Source organism: Taeniopygia guttata, chromosome 5, assembly GCF_048771995.1.
Source record: "Taeniopygia guttata chromosome 5, bTaeGut7.mat, whole genome shotgun sequence".
Classification (NCBI taxonomy): domain Eukaryota; kingdom Metazoa; phylum Chordata; class Aves; order Passeriformes; family Estrildidae; genus Taeniopygia; species Taeniopygia guttata.
Window position 1 is genome coordinate 21,633,943 of NC_133030.1, and position 15,871 is coordinate 21,649,813.

Below are 15,871 nucleotides of genomic sequence, written 5' to 3' on the forward strand. Positions count from 1 at the left end.
ATCAAGGGAAAGATAAAAGAAAATCTGTAAATAAGACCTTCATTTTTGAGAGAGAAAAGGGAATAATTTTCTTCTATGAATGAATGGGGATGAGTTAGTCAAGTTATTTGAGCAAGAAAGCTGAGAATCTTGCATGTAGACAGTACTGGCACCTGCTTAATTAGAATGGTGTGGAACCATCAGGAATTGCTGTTGTACAAGGAAAAACTTAAGGCATTCTGTACCTAACTAAATTATAGGTACCCCCAGAGAGATATTACCATTAATAGAGCTGGAAAAGAATGGAAAATGGTCTGCTTGCCAAAAATACCCCATGTCTTAGACATGAAGTATATAGCTACAGTAAGAATCAAGAGAAAGCCAGTTGAGACAGACCTTGTTAAGAGCAGGGTAGATTTCAAGAGATCTTTTAGCCATACAAATTGAGAAGTTTATAGTTGAAAATGTTCAACGCAGTGAGTATGTGGTCAGGAGTACAGCTATTTCTCCATTATGATTCAAAAACTAAATCAGTGCCCAATCTTCCACAGATTTCCAAGTTGGCCAGCATGCAAAAAATTGTTAGGGCCGAGTTGCATCATTTTATTAGACAATGGTCAGGTTAACATTAAAGACACACATGTTTTTTTAGCACTTACAGAGGAAGGGGTATTATCTATATATCTGTAGATGCATTACTTAACCCTGGATTAGTAACAAGCATTTAAGAGCAAATTTGAAGGACAAGATTACTCAAAGATTGAAAACAAGGATGCATTCAAACAGTGATTTTGCAAACAGACCGTTGAAGAATCACATAAATCTTTTCTCTCTTTCTCTAGAAGATCAGGGAACTATTTGGCAATGGGGAGAATATGATTTATTTGAATTAAATGCACCATATATAGGATCACATTAGAGGCTATCCATGAAGAAGAGAATGTGTGCAAAATTTAAAGCTGAGAAGAGGCTGGTAAAGGAAAAAATAAAGGAGGGCCTTGGGAGGGAAAAGTTAAACAGATAATGACAAAGGTCTTAATCTGTCGTCATCACAATTACCCAGGTAGGCTTGATTGCATTGGATACTGGAGCAATAGAAATGAGATCAAATTCAACAGTACTGCAGAGAAAAGCACTTTATAGAGAGACTAAGCACAAAACAACTCTGAATTGGCACTGCCACAAGTGTAGTGGACAATTAGGGCAGCTTACAAAGAAGATGAATTTAGGTGAGAGAATGGACAACTATCAGTTGATGACAAGATATAAAACCCTGGGAAAAGACAAAAGTCTTGGGAGATATTGTTCAGAGCATTGCTAGTAATGATGGAGGGTATTTGAACAACTGATGGAAGCTGGAAGAGCTGCAATTAAAGGCACAAGAGATGCTTAAGGGAATGGAGAGAATCAGGAGATACTTGCATTCATTGGCCTAGAAAGACAAAGAGGAAATTGCTCTCTGCACATGAATGATGAGTATAACCAGTACCAAGAGATGACACCTTACCACAAGGAACACATGATCAAACAGATAGAGGTGCTTTGTCTACATGGAATTTGAAAATGCGAACAAGAAGGCTCTGGAGGAGCCCTTCATTAGAGATAGTCCAAAGTACTCATGGGACTTCTAAGACAAAGATCAGAATAATATGAAAAATCACTTTTGTGCCTTGGTGACTGTTTGAACAGGAAATTCCTCTGAGTGAGCTTGGAAATTGCTCTGAGTGAGCTTCTTTCAAAATTTGCAGTCTAAATGTGTATTCAATTATTTGTGAATAGTTAGTCTCTGCTTCCTTTCTCCAGTTCCCTTAGTCTATAATGCAGAAACTGTTTAGTTCTTTCATATAAACACACTTCTCAGTAAACATTTCCCAAGATTCATCTTTCTTAACACAACAATGAAATTATTCCTAAATGTAGTGGGTTAAGTAGCATTTCCCATAGTAAGATGAAAAAAATACTCTTCATTTCTATCAATGCAATGGAAGATCCTGCAAGTAAAAAACCCAAACCCCTTCATTTTACTTAATTTGAATGGCCTGTCAGCATTTTAATGACACCAAAATACTGTCTCCTCAGAGAACTGCTGGCCTGCTGTGTCTGAGGAATTGCACAGGTCAAAGTTTGAGAAAGGGAGCAACATGCAAATTTCATCCTGCTGAGCTTATTTAAATTGCAAGCAAAAATTGCCCCTCTTAAATATTAACTGTATTTATTTTATACTAATCTTCCATTAAGCACCTCTTTCTCCTCTCTTTCCCCCATTTAGTAATAGAAAACATTGTTTTACTCCTGCAAGTAAAACACTATTTTACTCCACTCAGTGTGGCACAGGACACCACCATGTATAATTGCACAGGTGTGAAGTAAGTGGCTTTGCTACATCAGCAGAGTTGTTCTGAGTGGCCAAAGTGCATAGAAATTGTGTGCTAAACTCTTGCCTTCCACGGACCAAGCTCTCTCTCACCTCTTTCATGTATGTATCTTGCTAGTGTAGGTATGTGCAATACCATTTGGAGATGTGGTGTTTGGGGTTCCAAGCGCAGCCAGAGTCCTGGTTGCTGGCAGCTTAGGTTTGGGAGGAATTCAGCAAGGTTGTGGTTTTAGGAGGTGGCACCTCACTGTTGGCCATGTGCAACTGGACACAAATGGTGGCCATTTTCCGTGGGGGGAAAAACCTTATTCCCCCAGTGCCTCAGGCTCAGCTCAGAGCTGGTATTTGGGACTGCAAGGGCAGTCAGGGTCTTGGTGGCAGACAGCTTTGGTTTGGGAAAAATCGGGAAAGTTCGTGATTTTAGGAGATGGCACCTCAATCTTGGCCACATGTGACTGGACACGAACAGTGGCCATTGTCCACAGGGGAAAAATCTCATTCCCCAGTGTCTAGGGCTCAGCTCAGAGGTGGTGCCGGGGGCTACAAGGGCAGTTTGCCACTCTTAATGTCTGAGTTAATGGCGTGTCCAGAGTGGCTATGTCAGCCAGGAATTTTTATGTGTAAATAGTGCATAAAATGATGTATCATGTAGGAAACAATAAAATGCATGAACTGTTGATGTAGTAAAGTAAATATTACATTATTGTTCATTAATGCTCATCAGTTTACTTTAGAAAAGTCTTGCAGAAGATTTCAGTTTGTCAGTGCATTACATTGTCAGGAAGTGAACATGTATTTATAGCCACAATTTAGTTTTGCTGTGCTGGATGTAGAATAGGGGAGACAATTGTAGCTGATAGAAAAAGAGAAAGTGGTAGAATTGCACAGAACTATCTAATTCCTTCAATGTAGAAAAGTCATAATCAAAGGGAAACACTCTAGGATGGTTGTGGAGAAGCTTGAAAAATGCAGGATTGATAAAGGGAAGGGAGTATAGAACAATGTACTTGGTCTCAGCTGCTCTGATATTTCACATGATGTATCCTAGCCTAGCAAGAGATTGAATGATTTCACTGGCAATGTCTTCATCTAAATGTTCAAAGCCTAAGTTAGAAAAAAAATCTTCACTTCTACAAGGCATTTTATTTCTGCAAAAGCAACACTTAATGTTCCTTTCATAAAGACTATGAATTGCCATAAAACTTTATTTTTCTCAGTGAAATTGAAAACCCTGAGATTCCTCAAGTTTCAGTGTAATAAATTTTATACAGGAGAAGTAACTAAATTTGCATGTTTGAGAAGAGAAAAGTTGTGTCAGAAATTCAACAATTTTTCATATATCTGCTGAAATTTTTCTGGAAACTATTTTAGAGGTTTTGAATGATGAAACTAAGCCATCAACTTTCTGCTCATTGGAAACTTCCCCATAGGAAGCATGCATAATATCAACTAAAATGATGTAATTCTTTTCTGGAAGGAACACATCAAGGTTAATATACAAAGCGCACAAAATAATTTTTCACATGGTGATTTGCTTTTGTAAATACAAGTCCTACATGATGGTGTTCCTAGGTGACAGGTGATGATTAAACGAGAGTGGAAGAATTAAAAGGCAGGAACAAAAAAGTGTTTTCATTTCTTTGTCTCTGATTGCCATTCTAGTAAGTAGTCCGGGGGTAAGATCTAATATGATGATTCCATAGAGGTGTGGCAAAAACTGAGGAATGAAAAAATTAAGTTTTTGCAGATGATGTATCTGATTCTTTCAGATTTTTGTAAGTGGAGGAGGTTTAATGCAGTCAGAATGATTTCCAACCTGATTATTCTATATTACTCTTCATGAATTTTTTTTTGTTGTTGTTTTTTTCTGGAAAACTTCCTGGACTCAGTTGCTTTTAGTACTTAAACAGGTTGATTTCATCAAGAGCAAGCAGTGAGAGAGACACAAAAATAAATGAAATGTTCTTGTGAACATGCAAGTTATAATTTCAGTGGGTTTATGTTTATAAATAGTGCCTAAATTCTTTGCATGAATCTGCATAGCAGTAGGATTTGATAATACTTTCAGCTGCTGCATTCAGACACGATTATTGGCTTTGTTTCCAAGGGGTTGCTTCACTATTCTGTAGTACAAGAAAAAAGTTGTGGTTTAAAATTGACCTTCAGTCACTCTTTCAGGTCCAGAAGAAGAGCTGATAGAACTGTTTATTATATATTTTTGAAAAAATTTTCCCATGTCCTTTCTGGACTTTATGTCATATGAACCTGTTTCTAAACGTGGTTTTAAATGTGCCTTGGTTAAATGTCATCTGATCACTGATTATGTTTGTGTAAATTTGAACTTCTGTATGTACAGTGACTGTTCTCTAGGTCATCTGACATAGAACAATCAAACATAATCCACATTGAGGCTTATCTCTGAATTGCTATCCTACAAGACTTTGCACTTCTGGTGTTTTTAAGAAACCTGGTTGAGGTTGGAATAGATCTCTTGAGATTATTTAGTCCATCTGCCTTGCTCTCCTAAAGTATGTGTGATGATGTGCATTTGCATATAGAGACATGGCATGAAGAGCCAGGCATGAGGTGTAACATATTAAGAAGCCAGCTGAGTGCAGAGCAGTGAGGGTGAGCCAGGCATGCCTTATTCCTCAATCCCACTGCCTGTTGGAGCATTGCCTACACCTGGAATGCCTGTACTATTGCCTGCAGTTTCCTACACTTTGGGCACAAACCTAATTGTTCTGTTTTGAAAGTCCTACTTCCCAGAAGCGATGAAGTGCAAGTGCAGGGTAGAAGACACAGTCAACAGAATCCTTGAAAGAAACTGGCAGTGGAGGTATCACCAAAACACAGCAGAAGAGACTGAGTAAAACATAAAGCTAGTTCTACTTCCTGTTGCTTACCAGTCTGAAATCAGCCTGGAATAACTCAAAAAATGCAGCAGTAGACATGATCCAGAAGTGATAGTGGTTTCTGGTTTCCAGACTCTGCTCCTATATAGTTGTTAAGGGATAACTTTCTAGTCTTGACCTGTACTAATTTTTAATATAATTTATTTGAAGGAGTTTTGCGTGCAAACCTTGCTTTTTTTTTTTTTTTTTTTTCCTCTAAGTTGCAGTAATATTTGAAAGAACAGTTTGGCATACTATTGAATACTATTTAGAATGCTATTCATTGGAATTCAAAGCATATCTGAATTTTGGAAGTTTCCTCACTAGTCCGACAGATGTGGTAAGCAATTATTACATGCTAAAAATTCTACCCTTAACGTTAACCCTCTGTTGTTAAGAGGGTTAAAAACCTGGGTGGGTTTTTGGACAGAGGACAACAAATTTTTTTATTTTAATGCAACTGTGGCAAAGAACTTCTGATCTGTTGCCAGAACATTATATTGTGTTCCTCCTCGGGATAGTAATCCTTTACGTTTTACAGCTTATATTTTTGCATAAACAATTTGTAGTTGCAGAAGTGCACAAGCATAGTCATTAAAATCTGGTTAATATGGGGTAATATAAGTGTGAAGTTTAGACAGCTTGTGGTTACAGAAGAGATAATATAGATTGTTAATATAGATTATACAAATGGAAATGTGGCATAAAGCTTTATTCTTTCTTTTTCAGCTTCTTAGTAACCTAATCCCATTTAATCAGACCTGGTGGAGATAGCACCACTTTTCACCAGTAATTTTTAACTAGTAACAAATTCTGCAGTATTTTTCCTATGCCTGAACTAAATAGGAAAATACAGCGTGAAGATTCAGTGTTTCTTGGGTAGCACGTGGGAGGTCAGTCATGTGGTGAAGGAGAGATTTAGCATCAGTATTTTGGTCCCAATCCAATGAAGGTCAAAAACATGAATTACTTTCTTCCTTGGCACAGCACCAGTACAACGAACAGCTCTTGCACGCATTTGTGGAGTGAAAACAAAAAGACTACTGGGAGCATTCTCTGTCTTCATTTAGAACACTGTCTGCCATTAGCTAAATCTGAGCTGCATCTTTGTGCTCCTGTTAGTGCTCCATGGCAAAGGTACTTGGTAGTTCCTGGGGTGGGAAGGACTGCAGTGAAATAGTTCTGAGGATTGTACTGTATTTCTTCATGGAAATCTGGGAGAAAGCCATTGCTGTTCAGGTGTGCCACTATTGTTTTGCCTGCTGTAAACATTTTTAAGTTTCTTCTAAGATTTTTAATCAAATAGAAACATGAATTCTAGATCTCAATGATCTAGAGCTTTGTAGAGGCATGAGAGGGGTGATAGGAGCTGTACCCCAGATGTCAAGAATCAACCTTTTCCTCTGCTAGCTCTGAAAAGCCTTTGGTTGCTATGGCAAGGTAGTTTCCTCAGGAAACCTCACAAGTTCATTGCCTCCCTAGCTTGTGTTCTTTCCAGTGGGAGCAAATAGTCTTTTACGTCATTCAACTTTCTTTTTGCTTGGTTCTTTTTGTTCAGCCTTACAAACCACAGAAACGGGAAGTCCAAAATCTGAGAGCAATTTTTTGAAGATAAGAGTTTACTGTGATATCATGTCAAACATAAATACACAGAGTAAAGCAAACCATCTTAATTATATCCTCAAATGTGTAATGTACTAAGTTTGACATTTCTTGCAATAAATTTCTGGTGAATTCAACAACTGAAGAGAGTAAATAAGAAAAGGGGAAGGAAAGAAAGGGGAACTGAAACACAAAAATCAGTCAAAGAGAAAAGTTTTATTAAATAATCCCTGTTGCAGTTGAATAGATGAATTGTATGAATGAAGTGGCTTGCTTTAATAATAGCTGGCAGGGAGAAAAACTGATCTACATTACTTTCTCATAAACAGTATTTTAGGACAATTTAATTGAGAACTTGCTGAAGGCTTAGCAGATAAAAGCACTCAAAAATAGTTTGAAAATGTTTTTAATCTAGATTATCACAATGTTTTAATAAAGTGGCAGTGTTGATTTTCAAACTGAATTCTCAATCCTTTTGATAAAATTGTAATACAACCTTTGCTAACATGTTTTCAGTGACTTTTAGAGTGAAAAAATCTGCTACATCTTCCACAGATATCTACTGAATATGGGAGAGAGCTGATACCATCCAGTTCTTGTATTAGCAGATGGTAAAGAGTTTTGGCAATAGGAGGAACAACATAAAAGCACACAGACTTGAGATCCATAGGAACCACTTCAGTAAAACTTGGGAGAAAATGAATGGAAGAGATCTCACAGAAGCAGAACATGTGTGAAACAAAATCTGACTAACTGAGGTATCAGAAAGAGTAACGGTAAAAAGAGAATGATTAGAACATGGAAAAGTTTCTAGAGGACTCTTTTCTTGGCTCACTTGTTATTTAATATTTTCTTCTTTAATGAATATTAGAATAGAAAGACATTTCCAATCAATTTTGTGGAAAAGAGGGTGCACTAAAAATGGTCAGACAAGTCCATTATACAGAGTCCATTTTAGTTCACATGGTTGGCCTGTACCTTTTATTTTAGTAGAGCTTCATGTGATATTTTAAAACTGAGCAGAGAGTGTTTACTACACAGGAAACTGAATCCCACAAACAGCAATGTGCATTTCTGTTTTTTTATGATTGATGGCTAGCTGGAAATGAGATTGTGGTATAATTTTTGCCTTCGACCACACCTACATCTAAACTATTATTCTCTTTTCCGTTTTTTCCTGCTCCTATTGATTTGATACTATGATCTTCTAAACAAAAAATTCACACAGTGACATTTGAATTGTTTCTTCTTTCCAAATGTAAATATTTTTATTTTTTCCCTTCCTGTTTCAACACTACATTGTTACAGACAGATTCAGCTGTTTCATTTTGTTCAAAGTCTTGCTCAATTAAGTATCAGCTTTACTTCTAATGCAAAATCATCACTTTTTCAGAAGTGACTCTGAAACTTTCCATTATTAGGGCTGAATGATTAAGATTATTTTTCCCTGATTGCTTGCAAAAACAAGACAAAACATTTAGTAGCTTTTAAAGACATCTACTAATTGTGGGAGGTGCTTGGTGCCCTGTTTGACGTTCTAGATAGCAATTAAGTTGACCTTTAGACCACACAACGTTTTCTCCAGGAATTGCAACAGAAACAAAACACTGAAAATAATGAGCAGACTGGGTAAATGAGACAATAATGTGCCCTTGTGTTGTGGTTTAAAGACCAGCTGGAAATTAAACACTACCCAGCTGTTTTCTCAGACATCCTGCCCCCCACAACCTGGTGGAGTGGATAGGAGAATCAAAAGTAAGGCTTGCAGGTCAAGATAGGAACAGTTTGATAACAGAAATCAAAATAATATTAACAACAATAATAATAACGAAGTGATGCACAATACATTTGCTCTGCACCCACTGACTGGTGCCAGACCCAGTTCCTGAATCCAAATTGCCCTTCCCCCCAGCCCTTCATTCCAGGGCACTCCCCCAGCTTATGTACTGGACCAGAATGTCTATGTGTGGAACATCCCTTTGCCCAGTTCAAGTCACTATTCCTGGCTATGCTCCCTCCCAGTTTCTTTCCTTGGTGTACCTCCTCTCTGGCAGAGCATGAGACACATAGAAACAAAAAAATCCTTAACTTCAGATAAACACAACTTAGCAAAATCCAAACCTTCAGTTTATTATCAACATTATTGTCATTTTGAATCCAAAATACAGCACTGTACCAGCTACTGAGAAGGAATTAACTCCATTCCAGCTGAAACCAGGACACCTTCCTGCAGAGAAGGTGATGCTGTTGTGGGCTGCATCAAGCAAAGAACTGCCAGAAGATCAAGTGAGAATATCCTTCTGCTCTGCTCAGCATTGGTGAGGCCACAACTGCAGTGCTGTGTCCATTAACAGGTCTTGGCTTCATGGAAAATTACTCCCTTGTCCCATATTTAATTTAGTGACAATTAAAGCTGAACAAACTTTTATCTAATGTATGTCCTCCCAGACCAATAGATATAATTAATGATGGACCAAAAATCAGCACTGATACATCAAGACATCAAGAGCAATACATTATTTTCAATTCACTTGAAATGGAATGATGTGAAAATAAATAAGGTAGTATGAAGAAGAAATATAGGTAGAAGAAGAAATATAGAAATCCCGGAATCAAGCATGTAAGTAGATTATTTTCATTTGCATTGTTTGAAATTTCAAATAGAAAGATCCTAATAATCCTCTGAGATCTGCTGTTAGAGTGACTAAAGAAAGCCTTATACATAATATGTTTGACTGGTAATACGATCTTTCAAATTACTTCAGTTTACCATACTGAAAGCAAATATGACGTAATTGCTACAACTGGTTAAACTCATAACTTTAATAATGTTCTTGGAAAATGAACGTATCAGTATCATACACAAGCATTATTTATAATGAACAAGAATTCTAAACAAAAATAATAGAAAAACAAAATTATGGCCATATAAACTATGAGAGCTGCTTTGAAGCAGTAGTTCTGCTGCTCCCACCCTTTTGGGTAACTGCAGGATGTTTTGACTAAAAACTTACTTTGATTCTTTAATTTAAGAGCCCAAATGGATGTATATATTAAAACGGAGTTTTTTTTGGATGGCAGCCAATTTATTTGTGAGAGCAAAACGTGTGATGGAATTGGTGCAAATGTTGGATTTTCCTATAAAACCTATTATTTTTGGCTTAACCAAAATTTTCTGGGATTGTTTGTTGTTTTTTCCTGAAATGAATATAAAAAGGGCTATCAGTGGCTTTAGTAGATGACATACTGAATTTTTAAATTATTACTGACTCTTTAAAATACCAAGGACATCTTCCTGTGGAAAGATCAGGTTTGTTCCTGAAACTTTTCAAAACAATTGTTGCATTCTCGGTCATTGAAATAATTTATCTTTGCTTAATGTAAGCTGGTAGAAAAAATGTATGAAGACTGTCAAATTATCACTTGCATTAGTATTTATGTATATAGCATCATCTGTTTATAAACTCCTGATCTTCTCTAACCCTGTAGAAATAATTTTCTTCATTATCATCGAGGTAAATATTCACAAACTGGCAGAATTTTTGCAGTGCATCTTCAGATTTTCTCAGCAAAGTAGTCTATCTATTTTAGGTCATTTTTAAACTGGACATCTCTGCATGTCACCAAAGCAATGTGGCTTAAACATGCAAATTAATCTGTTGGTCCTGGCAAATAAGAGTATTTTCAATATTCTGTGTTACCCACTTCTTTACTAGGCTCTATTACTATTGTCATTCTCTTTGCCACTTCTTGTGTAAAAATGTTTTTCTCAAATGCTGTGAAATTATTGTCACTATGTGCACTCCCTCTCAAGCCAATGGAGCCACATACATCAGCATAGAGCAAAAAACCATTTGTTTACTCCTCTTTAAAAGTGCTGTGAAGGATTTTTGCAATACTGACCCATCCAGTTATTTCTAGTTGCAATAGAATATCATTTCCTTTCTCTAGCCAACATAGTAAGAGAGTTGATGAATAAATAATTTAACTACATCTCTTGAAATGAGATGGAGGAATGGTTTTGTTTGCATTGCACAGATGAATATCTAGGCCTATCCTTTGAAGGAGAAACTATTAGGCTCAAAAATAACATTTCTGCACTGATTATCACTGCTTTACTTTCCTGTTTAATAATTTCTTCCATTAAGATCTGAATATTCATAAATGGGAACATAAATGTAAACAAATATTCTTATAAACATAAAATCAATTCAATTTCTAGGTCACAATGGCAAAATTCCTTAAAATACAGCATTCTAATTTGAGAGATCCCTGGGAGGGATTTATATCTACTTTGCTTAAAGTGCTCAGGGAAATAGATATTCTATGCTCAGGTTTTGTGTTTTAAGCCAGAAGAATTGGGGAAATAATAAAATAAAAAGAAAGAATGTTGTAAGTAATGGAAAAGGAAATTATTTAATTATGGTTGTGATCTCACAGGTGGTGGAAAAGCTGCAGTCATTGCTGCTTTGGGAGTACACGTCTTACAGTCTGCTAAGTGAGGGGAGAAATAATCTCATCACCATCCAGTAACTCCCTCTCTGACCATGTATTCTGTACAAATACAGTAAATGGGTATGCCCTGATGTGCTGTGAGAAAATAAAGTGGGGAAAAAATTGTCTTTCTAAAAAATTATTTTGACTATGGTGATAAAGGAGGAATCTCTTTTTATACTGTTAAATATTTACAAGTGTCCCAAATCATGAAGATACATTCTAGCATATATATCTAAGGAAAAGTGAGGGCATGCAAGAAGATTCTTTGTTTTAATTTTTACTTAATCAGGAAGATAAAAGGGCAACAGACTGGGCAGAATGTTTCTCTAAACTAGCATGTTAACGCAGCTTCTTTTTTTTTTTTTTCTCTTTTGACATAATTCTCCTTAATCCAATGAGTAAATCACAATAAAAAAGAATTGTGCCATTTTTGATTGAGCGGAAGCACAGGCAGAAAGCACAGTACCTTCTTGTAAAAGGTGATATTATGAAAGGTAGCAAAGAGTTATGTTTCAGAGATTCTTTAGCAGGTTAACAATTGTCTTTCTCTTTAGGAATTTCTTTTTGTCTTGAGCACTTTTATTTGAATAACATGTACAGTCATCAAGGGTTTCTCAGCAGCAGTTACAAATAAATGAAGCTGCCTGGAGTATGAAATAGGCACTTGATGAGCCAGGATCATGAGCCATTGATGACTGTACGGGAATACAGGAAGTTGCACTCCAATGGGAATGTGACAGAACATGTCTCTGTCACATGTCTCAGGGACATGTTCTCGGACAGAACATGTCCCTGAAATGATGTGCTATCAATCGTTGCAGATATCTTGAGAATTACCACATGCTGCAGTGAGGTTGTTCACTGTGTGGAAACACCAGAGAATATGAATAGCTCACTGTTGAACACACCTTCTCTTAAAAATTATAAAGAATTTTTCAAGGACTAGAATATGGACTCAATTTTTAACCTAACTTCCTGCCAGAAGAAAAAAACAGGTTTAACACGAGTTTGGTAAAACCTAAATAAAGACTGAAAAATTATGACCCACTGACTTTTTAAATCTAGGCAAGAGTGTTGGGTACTTTTTGTGATGGAAGTAATGAGATTACTCTTTCTTGTCACGGGGTGAGGGTGGAGAACAGGACTTTTTAGGGCTAGAAAGGGGAAATTCAAAAATTAAAATAATGAGATATCAGAAGTTCCTTCAGTGAGTTGTTAAGAAGAGTCACTGGACAAGAATGCAGATTTTAGACCTTTTAGACAAAAGGCAAAATAAGCCCCAAACATGTGCTTCTGTATAGTTTGTATGGCTACTGCAGCATTATAAATTCTAGTGAGACACAGACAGAACTCAGACATGGGGACATTCTCCATGCTTCCCACAGCACTAAACACTCAGTTTTTGACAGCAGAAAAATTCAGTAATGTGATGTTATAAAAGGGAAACTTATTTTACTGTATTTTGCGTCAGCGGCTTAATCATTATAATTCCTTGATCTATACAGGTTGGAACAAGCCACACCTAAGTTCCATCAGGAATTTAGAAAGCAAGGGGGTTCTACTCTGAACCTTGTGACTCAATGACAGGGTATTCCTTATCTTTTTGCATCTTTGTTTTTGTGTAAATCGTTCTAAATCGATTTTCCTTTGTATGTTTCATCCAATAGACGGAACCTTGCCATCAAGCTTTGTTAAGTTTCATTTTTATAAATTTCTATTAAAACCTTTTTTGCTAATACCTTTGATAGTGGATCTTTGAATAACCCTAAACACTCTCACAACAAAGTGGCATAGTTGGCAGGATCCTAAATGGGAATTCACAAATGATACAGAAAAGTGTTTCCTTGATTTGGGTTAATGCTGGATTCTAATAAAGTCCTTCAGGATTTTCATGCAGTCTAGTTTTTTTCTGCTTTTCTTGTAGTTTTGCTCTTTAAATATGTGATGGGCAATTCACAAAGTTTCTTGTTTTACATATACACACTAGCATACATAGTGCTAGAAATATATACACATATATATATACATATACAAGTATACTTGGATGAATGCATGCTACTGTAGATGTTTCAGCCCTTATTTGCATCTCAAAATGAAAATAGATATGAAGAGACCTGGCATTACAATTGTATTTTTTCCTTTTTCTTTTTAAGGATCATTAATATGATGGGCAAACCTATTTCTATTATAGTTTCATTTTGAAAGAAATGTCTCTACAAAAGTGAAAAACCACTAATAGTTGCATAGGAATTCAAACAGCACAGCAACAGTGCTATGAGCACAGAGAAATACAGAGCAATATTTAAACCAACCAGTCCTTGAATGCCAGTCTGGCTCTCTCTGTAATCTACTTGCATAGCTGAGACTCTTGTCTCCCTTAAGAGGATGCTGAGAATTTCTTCAAGTTTAAAGTAAATTGTAACTAAAAACCACCCGAATAAGCAAACAAACAAAAACCTAACTTAAAAAAAAAAAAAAAAAAAAGCCCAAACCCAGTGGTGTAACACACTGTTCTGCAGCTTCTCATCAGATGTGCAATTTGTTGACTGTAATTGAGAGAGTTCATTGCAAAATACCTGGCATGTTATTTATGACTTTCCTTTACTCTTCATGTAGCCACATGCAGAAGAAAGAAATTACTGGACTAAGGTGGTAGTTGAGAAATAAGTATTTGTTCCTTTGGAAACTGGAGTTTATTTATAAACCCCACACATGGCTTCTTATTCCAATTCAAGAACCTTTAAACATAATGAAGCAAATGTGTTTGATGCTGAATTAAAAAATAAAATTAGTAATTGAAGTTTTGTTTATCCAGAATTAGGGTAGGTAGGAGGTGGTTACATGCAAGTGATTACTGATAGAGACAACACTGTATTAATTGCTGGGTGGAAATTATTTCCATGTCCTTATTGTAGTTTTTGTCTCCTTTATGGAGCTTGAGATGTTATGACTTGTAGCAGGTTTCTGAATTCTCTCCAGGCTCCCTTTTTCTCTGCTCTGCACATCTCCTTTGGTTTGCACCTCTTTCCACCTCACAGCAATCACCTGAGATGCAAATTCACTCATGTCTTTGATTAAACAGAGAAGGCAAATTGAGATTTATAGTAACTCTTGAGATTTTGGAATTTCTTTTCCCCTCTAAAATTTCTCAGGTTTTAGGACATACATAGAGAGAAAAGTCAACATAGTATCAGGCCTAATGAAGCAGATTGGTTTACTGAACATAATTCTGCATATGTAAGTGTTCAGCCTTAGGCATAGGTTTCAATTCCTAAACAAAGCTGAACTTTACAACTGAAATGGGGAAAACAAGCTCCTTGATTTTAATACTTCCAGCATGGAACAGACCAAACTTTTAAGTCTTGAATTTGTATCTTATTTTCCTTTTATTGTTAAGTTTTAGATCATTGACAGATACAACTGGTTGCCTTTTGGGTTGGTCGTAATATTTTTGAAGACAGGCTGAACATTTGAATTCAGACTGCTTTCCATGCTTGAAGACTGTCTGAGAGACAGTACCCAGATCTCAAAATGTTGAAAGGGTTCAAAGTGTCAAAAATGGTGGTGTTTGTCTTGGAAATAAGGTATTTTTACACTGACATGGAAAAGGAATCTTTAGTCGAACCAAAAATTACTTTTCTAGCCTTAAGAAGACAAATCTGTCTTGAAGTTTTTACATTCGGGAGCCAAAGCCTAAACATAGATAGGATCAAATTCTGTCTCATTTTGAGACTATTTAGAAATAGGGAAGGCACAGGCTGGAACAAAAATTCTGGTGAATTTGAGTATCTGTCTGAAGGAAGGAAGGGCTGAGGACAGTATTACTTTGTAAGCCTGTGGTCTATCTCAAGAAAAAGGAGCCACCATCATGTGAACTTCTGTAATTCCTCCTTTTTTCCCCCCTGTTTTCTATAACTTCTCTCGTGACTCCCAGATGCTTGAGTGTTGCTTGTATGACTAGTGTTGCATGGCTGAAACTGTTCATGAATGAACAGTTCATTGTGAAGAGTCATCTGAAGAGTGTTATTTAAGTACATTTTGCTTCTCTCTACACTTGATATTTTCAGTGACTGTATATCTCCTGACAGATCTTTTACTTTTTCCTTACTCTACTACCATACATATAGCAAGAGATCATTATATATTTCATGTTTCTGAGCTGCAGCTCAGAAGGGATTCACTGACCTCAGTAGAATAATGCTAATAAGAAAAGAATGTGTTCAGCCCAGTCTTTATTCCCTTGTTTCAAATCCTGTGTCCCTTTCATTTTTAATTTCTTTCTCTCTGTACCACTCCACTCACAGGAATTTCTGAAACAAGTCACAGCTGCACAGTTATTAATTCCAATATTCCTTTAGCACTGCCTGCCATTCTAAAAAGCAAGTATTATTTGCAAAGGAATAGCTCAGCATGCAAAGCACTGACAAATGTGTAATAATAGCACAGCAATGAGAGTGTGCTTGGCCTGGGAGATCACTATACATCTCTTTACAAGACCTCTTTTTTGTACAAATGTTTTTCTTTA